Source organism: Trichechus manatus, unplaced genomic scaffold (genome assembly GCF_000243295.1).
Source record: "Trichechus manatus latirostris isolate Lorelei unplaced genomic scaffold, TriManLat1.0 scaffold00002, whole genome shotgun sequence".
In the NCBI taxonomy this organism is placed as follows: Eukaryota; Metazoa; Chordata; class Mammalia; order Sirenia; family Trichechidae; genus Trichechus; species Trichechus manatus.
This window is the reverse complement of record NW_004443938.1, coordinates 27,957,340-27,971,857: the sequence shown is the minus strand read 5'-3', so window position 1 is coordinate 27,971,857 and position 14,518 is coordinate 27,957,340. Positions and strand designations below refer to the sequence as shown.

Here is a 14,518-nt window from a genome sequence, read left to right as displayed (position 1 = left end):
GGAAAACTGGAACGAGTGGCCAGGTAAGGGGACACCACCTTTAGGTTTATGCAAAAGGATTGATTTATCCCTTTCCAGTCTTCTGGGTACAGTGAGTTCCCCTAGAACGGGATGCTGGTAGCATACAGCCTGGCCGGAAGTCTCAAAAAAGAGGCACAGCTGGGTGGGGCAGAAGCATAACCCTCCAATTTCACAACAGCTACCACTTTCCCAAACTGTTTTTAGACTCCTCAGGGGTGGGGTGGGAACAGGTTATGCTCGCTTAATAGTGGCTTGGTTTGCAAATCTGGGAATGAAGCCAGATAGAGGTTTTCTCCCACAATTCTGGAGATGATGTGTGCTCTCCAGAGAGTTGTAAAGTTCCAGAATTGGGCCCTTGGAGATCATCTGGTGAGTCCATCCGCTCATTTTACACACCAGGCAATGGAGGCTCAAAAAGTTAAACAACTTGTCTATTGTCACATAAGTAGTCTGATAGAGTTAGGAAGTTGGTTTCTTCCAACTCATTCACTTTTGATAAACCAAGTAAAACAGTACATTAAATTTTTCAGATACGATTTCAATATACATAAAAATATGGGCTTTGATTATTTGGTTATTTGATTATTTCCTATATATATGTAGGAAACCCTGAGGGAGTAGTGGTTAAGAGCTATGCCTGCTAACCAAAAGGTTGGCAGTTTGAATCCACCAGGCACTCCTTGGAAACCCTATGGGGCAGTTCTACTCTGTCCTATAGGGTCACTATGAGTCCGAATCGACTCGATGGCAACAGGTTTGGTTTTTGGGTTTGGTATGTATGTATGTCTGCGTATATGTATATATATACATATATAAACTTTTTTACAATGACCAATATCTACATGGAAATGGAAAACCTCAGTCAAAAATATTTTTCCCCTTATCAATCAACACTAATTTAATGAATATTTACTATCTAATCAACATCATATTAGGATCAGACAATATCTGGGCCCTGAAAGAACTTAAAATTTGTTTAGGAGTCAAGATGCTAACTAAGAAAATATAACTAAAGGTAGTATATGTTTTAAATGAATGGTGCTGGCAATAAGTGTTAAGAATCCAAAGGACACAATCATTATGAGCTAGAGTGTCCAGGAAAAGCTTCAAAGAGAAGGTAGACTTGAGCCACACTAATAAAAGGGGAGGAGAAATCATGAGAGGGTACTCAGATGAAAAAACAGAGTGAACAAAGGCATGGCATGGGCATAAAAGACTTTTGAATAAGAAGTGGAAAGAAAAGTCTAAGAGTAATGAGAAGTGTAGTTTGCTACTAGACTCAGATGACCAGATTTTATCATGAGCAACTGGGAGCCATGGAAGGCTTTTCAACAACATGATTACTGTGTGTCATGGATTGAGTTATGTCCCCAAAAATGTGTGTCAACTTGGTTAGTCCATGATTCCCAGTATTGTGTGATTGTCCACCATTTTGTCATCTGATGTGATTTTCCTGTGTTGTAAATCCTATATCTATGATGTTAATGAAGTGGGATTAGCAGCAGTTATGTTAATGAGGAAGGACTCAATCTACAAGATTAGCTTGTGTCTTAAACCAATCTCTTTTGTGATATAAAAGAGAGAAGGGAGCAGAGAGACAGCAGTACCTCATACCACCGAGAAAGCAACGTCAGGAGCAGGGCTTGTCCTTTGTACCTGAGGTTCCTATGCTGAGAAGCTCCTAGTTCAGGGGAAGATTGATGAGAAGGACCTTCTTCCAGAGCCGACAGAGAGAGAAACCGTTCCCCTGGAGTTGGCACCCTGAATTTGGACTTATAGCCTACTAGACTGTGAGAGAATAAATTTCTCTTTGTTAAAGCCATCCACTTGTGGTATTTCTGTTATAGCAGCACTAGATAACTAAGACACTATGTTAATAAAGTTGATGTGATGGCAAAAGTTAGGACGGTTTTAAGGAGGAAGAGTTGGGTGAATGAGGTTGGTTAGGTGGCCATTACACAAGTTCAAGTACAATACAGAGAAGAAAAGATGGGGTAGTAGCAAGAAGGAATAATATAGATATGTGAAATATTGCAAAAGAAGAATCAATAGAGAATATTAACCGATTATATACTGGCAGGCAGGAGAAGGCGAGAATCCTAGGTTCAAGCCATGTGACCAGAACTGTGATATCAGTTGAATGGACTGGAGAAGGCAAGAGTGGGAGATAATGTTAAAGTGAAATTCAGTTTTAGATTTGCAGAAATGGAAATGATAGAGAGACATCGAAGCAGAAATAAGAAAGTGCTTTGGAAAATGTATACAGCTGGACAACTGCAGGGTATTGTTTAAAACATTTCTGAAGAAAGGCTTTTAGTTTTTATCTGCATCTTTGGGCATGGTTTCAATAGTTTTGGTCTCATCAGCTTAGCCAGTTGAAATGGGGAATGATTTAGTTGATTGCAATGTATGACATATTCTTTATACAAAAGTATAGAGCTTGTAACTGAAAGGCAAATGTCCGGTTCACTTTATAATAATGGAGAAAGAATTGGAGACATGAGTCTTTTAATATTGTATGCAGTTGAAAATAATCCTATGGAAAATTGAAAATACAGCCAACAACTTTGGTATTGTTTTACATTAAGCTGCTGAGTTCAAGCATTTCAACATGATGCCATTGCTATAAAATAAATTTAGAAAAACTGACAGAAAATATTGTGTAAAATGGTTGTGCATTAACAGTGTTGGGTTCAGATCAAATAAAGCTTTTTTGTTTATAAAGCTATTTAATTTGCCATCATTCTGACCTAGAAATTTTGATCCCCAAAGCAAAGCGAGCTTTGTTAACTACAGAGTAAACAAGAATTTGTACTTATTCTTCTTTCTCTCTCCAGTCAGGGCCGACGTATCCATTAGGCAGAGTAGGAACAGTGCCTAGGGTCTGTGATACTTTTAAGCGGCCCTTGAAACTTTATTAAATTTTGCCTTAAAAAAAAAAGTTGAGGCACATAAAGCTATAGCAAAAGTAATATTTAATACTGAAATTATGGTGAGAGGGGTCCACAAAAGCAAAAGTATCTAGGGCCCATGAAAGTCATAATGTGACCCTGCCTCCTGTACTTACATCTGACTTTCTGGTTATAACCATAAGCCCATTGCTTTTCACATTATTCTGCATGAAATTATGGATCCTGTGAACCTGTTACTCTTTTTAGTTTGTTTTTTATTCAAGTTATGTTGTTGTTGTTGTGAGGTGTCCTCGAGTCAGTTCTGACTTGTAGTGACTGTGATGGTTAAGATCGTGGGTCAACTTGGCTGGCCCATGATTCTCAGTGTTTTGGCAGTAACATAATGTTGTGATCACTTCCCTGTTGAGATTTGATATGTGATCACCCCCATGATGGGATCTGCTGTGAGTAGCCAATCAGTTGAAAGGGAGTTTCCTTGGGCGTGTGGCCTGCATCCAAATGCAAATGGACGTTTTGGCTTTTGCCTGCTCTGAATCCTGCAGCTGGGTCCTGTTCGCCTGACCTCCAGTTCTTGGGACTTGAGCTAGCAGTTTACCTGTGGTCTTGCCTGCCAATCTTGGGACTGGTTGATCTTCACAGCCTTGAGCACAAGCCCTGCTGTCTGACCCACTGATCTTGGGTTCACCAGCCCCTGCAGCTATGTAAATCAGGAGAAGCTTCTATCCAGATCCACTGACTTGGGACATTCCAGCCTCTAAAACCACGTGAGCAATTTCCTTGATATAAATCACTCTCTCTATATATTTATACACTTTACTGGTTTTGCTTCTCTAGAAAACCCAGCCTAAGACAGTGACTCTACGTACAACAGAAACAAAACAAAATACTGCCCGGTCCTGCACCATCCTCACAATCGTTGTTTTGTTTGAGCCTATTGTTGCAGCCACTGTGTCAATCTATCTCACTGATTTTTTCACTGACCCTCTACATTCCCCAGTTGTCTTCTGAGTGCCTTCCAACCTGAGGGGCTCATCTTCCAGCACTATATCAGCCAATGTTCTGTTCCTATTCATAAGGTTTTCACTGGCTAATTCCTTTCAGAAGTAGACTGCCAGGTCCTTTTTCCTAGTCTGTCTTAGTCTGGAAGCTCAGCTGAAACCTGTCCGCTGTGGGTGACCCTGCTGGTATCTGAATATCAGTGGCATAGCTTCCAGCATCACAGCAACACGCAAGCCCCCACAGTATGACAAACTGACAGACACGTGGGGGATTCAAGTTACATGCGCACATAATTTCAAGAATCAGCTAGTTTTACAAGGTTTGCAAAGCAAGTATACATCTCCAACCACTTCTCCATATTTACTTTCCCAGAGGCATATGCTGTACTTTGAAGTTTTTAAACTGATTCTTCTGATGTTTACCCCAATATCTCTAAGTGATATGCTTGTAATACTACTCCTTGATTATTTTAGGTTTAGACATTATCTATTGATTTTCCACCATGAAGATGAGGATTTACATATCTTTTCTCTCCAACTTTACTGTTATGGATTGAGTTATGTCCCCCAAAATATGTGCTGTAAATCCAAACTTATATCTGTGGTTATAATCCCATTTGGGAATGGGTTGTCTTATTACATTAATGAGGCAGCATTAGTGTAGGGTGTATCCTGAGTCAATCTCTTTAGATATAGAAAGTGAGATTAAATAACTGAGCAGAGAGAGAGGGGGTAGACAGATGCCAAGACACATGGAGATCTCCAACCAATTAGGAAGCAGAAGCTAAAGAGACAAGGACTTTCCTCCAGAGCCAACAGAGAGAGAAAGCCTTCACCTAGAACTGGTGCTCTGAATTTGAACTTCGAGCCTCCTAACCTGTGAAATTTATTCAATCTGTATGCTGAGCAAATAATCTGAGAAACTGGACTATTTGAAGAAGAACAGGGCATCAGGATTGGAGGAAGACTCATTAACAACCTGTGTTATGCAGATGACACAACCCCACTAGCTGAAAGTGAAGAGAACTTCAAGCACTTACTGATGAAGATCAAAGACCACAGCTTTCAGTATGGATTACACTTCAAAATAAAGAAAACAAAAATCCTCACAACTGGACCAATAAGCAACATTATGGTAAATGGAGAAAAGATTGAAGTTGTCAAACATTTCATTTTACTTGGATCCACAGTCAACAGCCATGGAAGCAGCAGTCAAGAAATCAAAAGATGCTTTGCACTGGGCAAATCTGCTGCAAAAGACCTCTTTAAAGTGTTGAAAAGCAAAGATGTCATCTTGAATACTAAGGTGCCCCTGACCGAAGCCATGGTATTTTCAATCACATCATATGCATGCGAAAGCAATGGATAAGGAAGACCAAAGAAGAATTGACACCTTTGAATTGTGGTGCTGGCAAAGAATATTGAATATACCATAGACTGCCAAAAGAATGAACAAATCTATCTTGGAAGAAGTACAACCAGAATGTTTCTTAGAAGCAAGGATGGGAGACTACGTCTTACATACTTTGGATATGTTGTCAGGAGGGATCAGTCCCTGGAGAAGGACATCATACTTGGTAAATGAAATGGATTGACATAGTGGCTGCAACAATCAGCTCAAGCATAAGAACGATTGCGAGCATGGCATAGGACCGGGCAACAGCAACAACAACAACCTATGAGAAAATAAATTTCTTTTTGTTAAATACTTGTGGTATTTCTGTTATAGCAGCACTACATAACTAAGACACTTACCAAACAGTCATAAATACTTCTCATTTATCCCTCTTTCTTATTTAGATTTACTATCATTTTATTAACTCAATGTTCAGGATTAACATTATTGTGACTATGTATGCTATTCCATTTTGAGTCATTTATTAAACTATGGTTACTTTTCCTTTATTGCACTGCTTCACCACTTCACAATTCATTCATGTCAGGTATTATATTCATTTTATCTTCTTAAGTGTCTACTGGAGCATTTGGGCCTGTATGAACCCAGGTGGGTGCGCTTCATGCTTGATGCAACATCCTGGGTCGATGTGGGGATTCCTTTTGCGTCTCTCCCATATTGGATCTCTTTTTTCCTTTAACTCATGTCTTCCTTTTTCTTGGCTTCCTCCCTGGTTTTGTGGTATATATCCTTCAGAACCTGCTCAAGATAAGGTGTGTGTATGTATGGGGTGGGGGTGGGGAGTTAGGGGGTGGGTGGTAAAATATTTGACTGAAAAATCTTTACCTTCCCACTTAGTTGAGAAGTTGGCTGCATACTGAATACTAGTTGGAAATAATTTACCTTCAGAATTTTGAATGCATTACTCCATTTTCTTCTAACCTCTTGTGTTGCTGTTGAGAAGTCCAGAGCCATTTTGACTCCTGATACATTGTATGGGCAGTCTCCAATTTACTTACAAACAGTAGTTACCAACCATCCTCCGTAAAGCCTATCAGAAAAAGACTGACTCGGTATTTGGACCCCCGGGTTCCCAAAACTAGCTACGTTTTCCCGCGTGCTCAGGTACTACAGCAGGTCCTTGGGCGGCCGCTGGTGGCAGGTGGGCCCCTGCGACATGGTGCGCCCAGCCATGGTCTGCAGCAGTCAGCGGAGAGCCCACAAGCACCTGCCTCTCTCAGAGCTCCGAAAAGGCCCAAGCGCCACTGCTCCGCTCAGCACGGCAGGCCTGCAGGATACCCGCCAAGCTCTATAAGTTCTCCTCCGAGTACAACCGGTCAGTGCGCCGTGCTGGGCACACGGCTGGGCCTCCGCGGCACCCCTTTACCCAGCTCCGCTTCACCGTATCCCACCAAGCCCTCCTGCTGTGCAGCCCAGGGCCATTGTAGCACCTCTCTGGGCTTCTGTTTCCCCTACTTTACACATGTGGGATTTCACTATTGCGGCGGTTCTTGGCCTTTTGGTGGCTGGAAGGGGACGGGCAGTCTTAGATTCCTGACCTATGAGTTGGAATGGACTCCAAGGCAACGGATTTGGTTTTGTGCTTTGGTATGTCCATATGGTTTCGGGGGTTGGTGGAAAACACCGGCCTTGGGTTTCCCTAAGGATCATCTTCTAAACGCTTGGGCCCCGCTCACGCTTAGCACATCCTGAGTGGCACTTCTCCCTCGCATCTCCAAGCCAGGGCCTCATAGTTGGTGCGCGGGGTTGACAGGTCTGGTGGGGAGGTGATGGGGGAATGATTTGTCTGGCCCCAGCACCATCCTATCCGAGCTCCCAACCTTTCCTGCCTCTGCTGAGGAGGGTTCAAAACCCAGCAGGAAGGCAGCCCAGTGGTAAAACATAGATTTATTTATTTATTTATATTTATTGTACTTTAGATGAAGGTTTACAGAACAAATAGTTTCTCGTTAAACAGTCAGTACACATATTGTTTTATGACATTGGTTAACAATCCCAAGACATGTCAACACTCTCCCTTCTCGACCTTGGAGGAACTTTTTTTTTTTTTGTGAAAATATACATAGCCAAAGTTACACCATTTCAAAAGTTTCTACATGTACAATTCAGTGACATGGATTACAGTCTTCTGGTTGTGCTGCTATTCTCACTATCCTTTTCCAAACTATTCCATCACCATTATCTTCAACTCACTGCCCCCTAGGCTTCCCATAAAACCTTTTGAGTTGCTGTCGTCAATTTGATCTCACACAGATAATTCTTTTTTTTTTTTTGTATCTTAGAGGAAGGTCTGCAGAACAAATAATTTCTCATTAAGCAGTTAGTACACATATTGCCCTATGACAATGGTTAACAACCCCATGACATGTCAACACTGTCCCTTCTCAACCTTGGGTTCCCTATCACCAGTTTTCTTGTTCTCTCCTGCCTACGAGTCCTTGTCCTTGGACTGCTGTGCCTCATTAGTCCCGTTTTGTTTTATGAGGCTGTCCAATTCCTGGCTGAACGGTGAACTTCGGGAGTGACTTCACCACTGAGCTAAAAGGGTGTCTGGGAGCCATACTCTCGAGGTTTCTCCAGTCTGTCAGGCCAGTAAATCTGGTCTTTTTTTGGAGAGTTAGAATTTTGTTCTCCATCCTTATCCAGCTCTGTCCAGAATCCTCTATTGTGATCCCCGTCAGAGCAGTCAGTGGTGGTAGCTGGGCACCATCTGGTTGTACTGGACTCAGTCTGGTGGAGGCCTTGGTAGCTGTGGTCCGTTAGTCCTTTGGACTGATCTTTTCCTTGTATCCTGTTCTCTTCATTCTCCCTTGCTCCCGAACGGGTGAGACCAGTGGAGTACCTTAGATGGCTGCTCATAGGCTTTTAAGACCCCAGACGGTACTCACCAAGGTAGAATGTGGAACACTGTCTTTATAAACTGTGTTATGCCAGTTGAGCTAGATGTTCCCCGAGACCATGGTCCCCACAGCCCTCTGCCCAGCAATTCAGTCCCACAGGAAGCTTGGATGTGTCTATGGATCTTCCATGACCTTCCCTTGTACAAGTTGTGCTGGCTTCCCCAGTATTGTGTACTGTCTTACCCTTCACCAAAGTTACCACTTATCTATTGTCTATTTAGTATTCCCCCCACCCCTCCCATCCCTCACAACCAACAAAGATTGTTTCTTTTTGTGTATAAACTTCTACATGAGTTTTTACAGTAGAGGTTTCATACAATATTTGTCCTTTTGTGATTGACTTATTTCACTCAGCATAAGGTCCTCCAGTTTCATCCATGTTATGAGATGCTTCACAGATTCATCGTTCTTTATCATTGCATAATACTCCATTGTGTGTATGTACCATAGTTTATCCATTCATCGTGATGGACATCTAGGTTGTCTCCATCTTTTTGCTATTGTGAACAGTGCTGCAATGAATATGGGTGTGTATATATCTATTTGTGTGATGGCTCTTATTTCTCTAGGATATATTCCTAGGAGTGGGATTACTGGATTGGTATTTCTATTTCTAGCTTTCTAAGGAAGTGCCATATCATTTTCCAAAATGGTTGTGTCATTTTGCATTCCCACCAGCAGTGCATAAAAATTCCAATCTCCCGACAGCCTCTCCAAAATTTGTTATTTCCAGTGTTTTTGATTCGTGCCAGTAATGCCAGGGTGAGATGGTATCTCATTATGGTTTTAATCTGCGTTTCTCTAATAGCTAGTGATCGTGAGCATTTCCTTGTCTGTCTGTTGGCTGCTTGAATGTCTTCTTTGGTGAAGTGTCTGTTCATTTCCTTTGCCCATTTTTTAACAGGATTATTTGTATTTTTGTTGTAGAGGTGTTGGATTTTCTTGTAGATTTTACAGATTAGAACTTTGTGTGACTTGTAATTTTTTCCTAGTCTGTAGGTGCTCTTTTTACTCTTTTGCTGAAGCCTTTTGATGAGCATAAGTGTTTCATTTTCAGAAGATCCCAGTAATCTAGCTTATCTTCTGGGGTTTGTGTGGTATTGGTTATGGTTTGTATGCTGTTAATGCTGTGCATTAGGGCCTCTAGCGTTGATCCTATTTTTTCTTCTATGAACGTTATAGTTTTTGGCTTTATATTTAGGTCTTTGATCCAAATTGAATTAGATTAGATTTTTTTAGTTCAGAGTCTACAATAATGTATCTAATTGGTCTCAAAGATTTTAAAGAATAGAATCTTCTGAGTATTATGGATAATGTTTGTCCTGTAGGTGTCTCTTCAACAGTGGAGAAAGTACATACAATGACTCGCAGTAACAAACGGGGACTACTTTGCGATAGGCATCAAAACATTATTATTATTACTGAATTATTGTGTTAAAGATGTTTTAGTGTATCTGGAAGTGTTCCTTTAATGTTTTTTATGCATAGAAATGTACACTATTATCTTGGTTATCTAGTGCTGCTATAACAGAAATTCCACAAGTGGGTGGCTTTCACAAACAGAAGTTTATTCTCTCTCAGTTTAGAAGGCTAGAAGTCCAAATTCACGGCGCTGGCTCCAGGGGAAGGCTTTCTCTGTTGGCTCTGGGGAAAGGTCCTTGTCATCAGTCTTCTCTGGTCTAGGAGCGTCTCAGCACAGGGACCCAGAGTCCAAAGGATGCAGTCCACTCCTGGCTCTTCTTGCTTGGTGGTAATGAGGTCCCTCTCCAAACTGCTGGCTTCTCTCTTTTACATCTCAAAAGAGATTGACTCAAGTTACAACCTAATCCTGCAGATTGTGTCCTGCCTCATTAACATAACTGCCTCTAATCTTGCCTCATGAACATCATAGAGGATAGGATTTACAACACATAGGAAAATTACATCAGATCACGAAATGGAGATAACCACACAGTACTGGGAATCATGGCCTAACCAAGTTGACACAAATTTTTGGGGGACACAACTCAATCCATAACAACTATATACTACAAACTAAGACAAATATTTGACTAACTGACATTAGATACCAACTGTACCTAACTGTCCTGACTTCTCTACAAATTTGACTTGAAGACATATTTAGGAATGGAACACCTTGATAACCTAGGAGCTACCTGTGTATGATTTTTTTCCCTTACCTCTCTGGAAATTCATAATCTTCTAGTTACTAGTGTTCTGAAATATATCTATAATGTATCTTGGTGTGGGTCTATTTTCACTACTGGACACTCAATGAGTCCTTTCACACTGGAAATATATACCCTTCAGTTTTTAGAATATTAAGTTATTTCATTGATAAAATAATTTTCTGTTGTCTCTCTTTGAGGAACTTCTGGACTGGATTTCTAATTTGCTAATGCAAAATCCTTCCTATTGTACATGGTTTTGTATTGTTGTTTCTTTCTGGCAGATTTCTTCAACTTTATCTTCCAATTCATATATTGAGTTTTTACTTCTACAATCATATCTAAATTTTTTGGTTGTTATTTTTCTCAATAAGTTAATTTTTTTACAGCCTCCTGTTCTTGTTTCATTAAGTCAAATTCTCCTATTATCAGTACATATTAATAATAGTTTTTTTTAAATTTTTCCCTCGCCAGCCTAGTGTTTCGTCAAGTTTTTTTTTTTTTCTTGTTTATATATTTTATTCCAACATTTATGAGAGGTTATTCTCAGATGCCTGATAATTCTTAATGGTCTGCTCATGATTAAGGGCATCAGAGTGGAGGCTCTCAGAGCATGGATGAATTTCAGCTTTTCCGTGGGAGTGATGTGGATCAGTTGTTTGTCCTGGAACCTCCATTGTCTATATTTAGTAATTTTATTAACTCACTTTTTAAGGTCAACATAATTATGGCTATGTTGGCTATTCAATGATGAGTCACGTAGTAAATCATAATTACTTTTCCTTTATGGTACAACTTGTAGGTTTCCCTTAGTTAAGTAATTTTCCCTCAGCTAAGCCCTCCTGGGTTGTTTAGATTCCCCAGAGAACACTCTTCCAGCCACCTGTGTAAAGGTCAGGCTGCCTGTATTTTGGGAGTCAAACTGGGAGAGGAGACTGGAGATGTCACCCTCAGTATGCATACATAATTCCCCTTATTTCTGGCACAGTTTCCCCCACTCTGGACTTGGCCTGATGTTCCCCTGTCCAGAGATCTAATTTCCCTACTCCAGACAATACATTTTTTATAGGTTTTTCACAGTGACAGTTGTTGCTGTTGTTAGTTGCTCTCAAGTGCATTCTAACTCATTCGGACCCTGTGTGTGCAGAGTAGAACTGCTCCAGAGGGTTTTCAAGGCTGTGACCTTTGGGAAGAAGATCAGCGGGCCTGTCTTCTGAGGCACTGCTGGGTGGGTTCGAACTGTCAACCTTTTAGCTAGTAGTCGAGTGCTTAACCATTTGTGCCGCCCAGGGACTCTAGAGAATACATTTCTGATCTTCTGCTGGAGTGGGGAAGGAGCAATTGCTCAGCAATAAGGAGTGGTCCAGGGCAGCCAGGGGTCTAACTCCTTTCAACTCATCCTCCTTATCTTCTGCCCACCACCCTCCACATCCAGGGTACCTGATGTCTCTAATTCTTGAGCTTCTGGGGAATGATTCAGTGGAAATTAGATTTATTCTCAGCTGCCCCTGCAAGTCAATTTCTACTTGACCATCCATTTTCCTGCTTCAAAAATGTCACTGTCATTGTGGTTTTATGCCTCAAAATAACTTACTTTGATGTAGTTTTTCAGTGGGCTTTGGGAAGAAACAAAATTAGATGGTATGTTTAATCTTCATCTCTCCTGAAGTCACCACAATTGAGTTTTTGAGTATAAAGAGTTTGAAGTATTTAGATTTTTATACAAATATGGTGATGTATGGGTCTTTTGAAGACTCTGATAACATTCTATAAAAATCTATGATCATACTAGGCTGACTTAAGATAGTAATTGCGCTAAGTCAATGTTTTGCAAACTTGAGTAATGTTCTAACCCTGTTAAAGGAAAAATGAAATCTTATAGACTCTTAGTGCTGACTTATATAATTTTAATTATAATGTTACTTAAATGTGTGCAAACATAAATACAAGCTATTTTTGCTTACAGAGCTTGTGCATCTATATAAACAAACAAACAAAAAACCCTAACTTAATACAACAAGATCACATATAAATCCAAATTAACATAAATGTAATGTGACAGATGTTATTTTAATGGATCTAAATTGCTGCTCTAAATACAAATATGGTGCTTACTGCTGTATCCTGGGTTCTTTTAAGTTCACCATCCATATGGTACCATGTGTTGCATGAGAAACAAATTCACCCAATTATCTGAATTTTAAATTCAGGGAAAACTTTTTTCAATATAGCAAGATATGTTATTATATAAGCACCATTTAGCAAGAGCGCATATTTTACCTATTGAGCCTGCATCTGTTTTTTTCATATTAGTCTCTAACACATGAGATCGTGCTTCATGATGCCTAGGGGATCATAAACACCAACAGGAATTTCATCCTTTTGATTTAAAGGTATTCTCTGAGGAAAGCTTCTGCTGCCAGTGTGAACTAACTGACGAGACACCCTTAGATCATTGGATCCCCGAGAAGCCTCCTTAGAGGAGGTGACTGCTGTTTCAAAGAATTATTGGAATGAAAAATATTTTTCCTGGATTTTCTTTATAAAGTAAGAGCAGGTAAGTGCAGATGTTTATTGGAGAAAGGGTACATTTGGCCTCATGACATGATTTCATTCTAGTGTAGACTATCATTAGTTTGAGGAATGTGGTGATTGTAACTACACTGAGAAGCAGTTTGTCCTAATTTTGTAAAACAGTTGATTTTGTTAAAATCACTAATATTTAAAATTGTTTGTATAAAACTGATAAACTGCCCAGGTATTTTACCCTTGTACAGTGACTGAAAGAAGCTCTGGTGATGCAAATGGTTAAGTGCTCGGCTGTTTGGTTGGCAGTTTGAATCCACCCAAGGGCTCCATGGGAGAAAGATGGGGAGATCTGCTTCCATAAAGATTACAGCCTAGAAAACCCTATGGGGCAGTTCTACTTTCATATGGGGCCACTTTGAGTTGAAACCAACTTGACAGCATCTAACAGAAATAACTGTGACTGAATCCTTAGGATCTTTCTCAGGTTCACAAGCTGGAAATGACTAATAATTGACAAGAAGGCGCTTAATCAGTGTCTTCTGGTTTTCCAATGGAAAAGTCCACAACATGTCTGGCTAACCTCTAGGCATTCATAACGTGTGGTTGTTGCTGTTGTTAAGTGCCATTGCATTGGTTCCGATTCATAGCGACCCTATGTACAACAAAAAGAAACATGGCCCTGTCCTGCACCACCCTCACCATTGTCCTCAAAGTGACATCTTTGCTTTTTAACACTTTAAAGAGATATTTTGCAGCAGATTCATAACATAGGATGGGACAAATTGTTGCTGTTGAGTCCACTCCGACTCATAGTGACCCTATAGGACAGGGTAGAAATGCCCCATAGAGTTTCCAAGGAGCGTCTGGCGGATTTGAATTGCCAACCTGTTGGTTAGCAGCTGTAGCACTTAACCACTATGCCACCAAGGTTTCCTATGTGAAAACATGTCTTTTAAAAGCAGGGTAAGAACCCGGAAGAGTTTGGTATCTACCTCAAAAATATAAGAAAGTTTTCTAGAAGGAAAGCCTGGCTGATAATATCAAGGAGGGCCAGTTTATTAATATCATAACTTGGTGAGGTTCAGGTTTATGTCATGTTAGCCATTTTTCACAATACATAGAGGTCGATGCCCAGAGGGAAGTCCCAGAAAGAGGGCCAGGGAGACACTCTGGATTATAAAGCCGGCACTTTATGAGGCAGTTAGCTGGGAGCTCAGTGTTTGCTCTCCAGACAGACATTAGGAACATTGACCTGACTCAATCAAGCCTTCCTGTCTGTTATGGATTGAATTGTGTCCCCCCAAAATATGTATTTCTTGGCCCCTGTACCTGTGGATGTGCTCCTGTTTGGAATAAGATTTTTGTTTTGTTATAATGATAGGTTATACCAGTATGGGGTGGGTCCTAAACCTAATCACTTCTGAGTTACTGTAAAACCTGCGAAAGCTGGAACCTGTAAAAGGCAGAAACTTGTCAGAGAAGGAAAACTAAAATATTTTCTACTAATAGAGAGCGATAGAAAACAGTAAGACTGTACCCTGTCAAAGGTGGGAACCTTGCGAGATTCAGAAAA

General features: G+C 40.5%; 1 protein-coding gene across 1 annotated transcript in view; it reads left to right on the top strand.

The window, feature by feature from the left end:
- The first annotated feature begins 12,863 nt into the window (after positions 1-12,863).
- Positions 12,864-14,518, top strand: part of UTRN (utrophin) — a 627,344-nt gene continuing 625,689 nt past the window's right edge. Inside the window, exon 1 of the mRNA XM_023729352.1 lies at positions 12,864-12,973. The gene's annotated coding sequence lies outside the window, so the exon portion shown is untranslated. The remainder of the gene's footprint in view (positions 12,974-14,518) is intronic.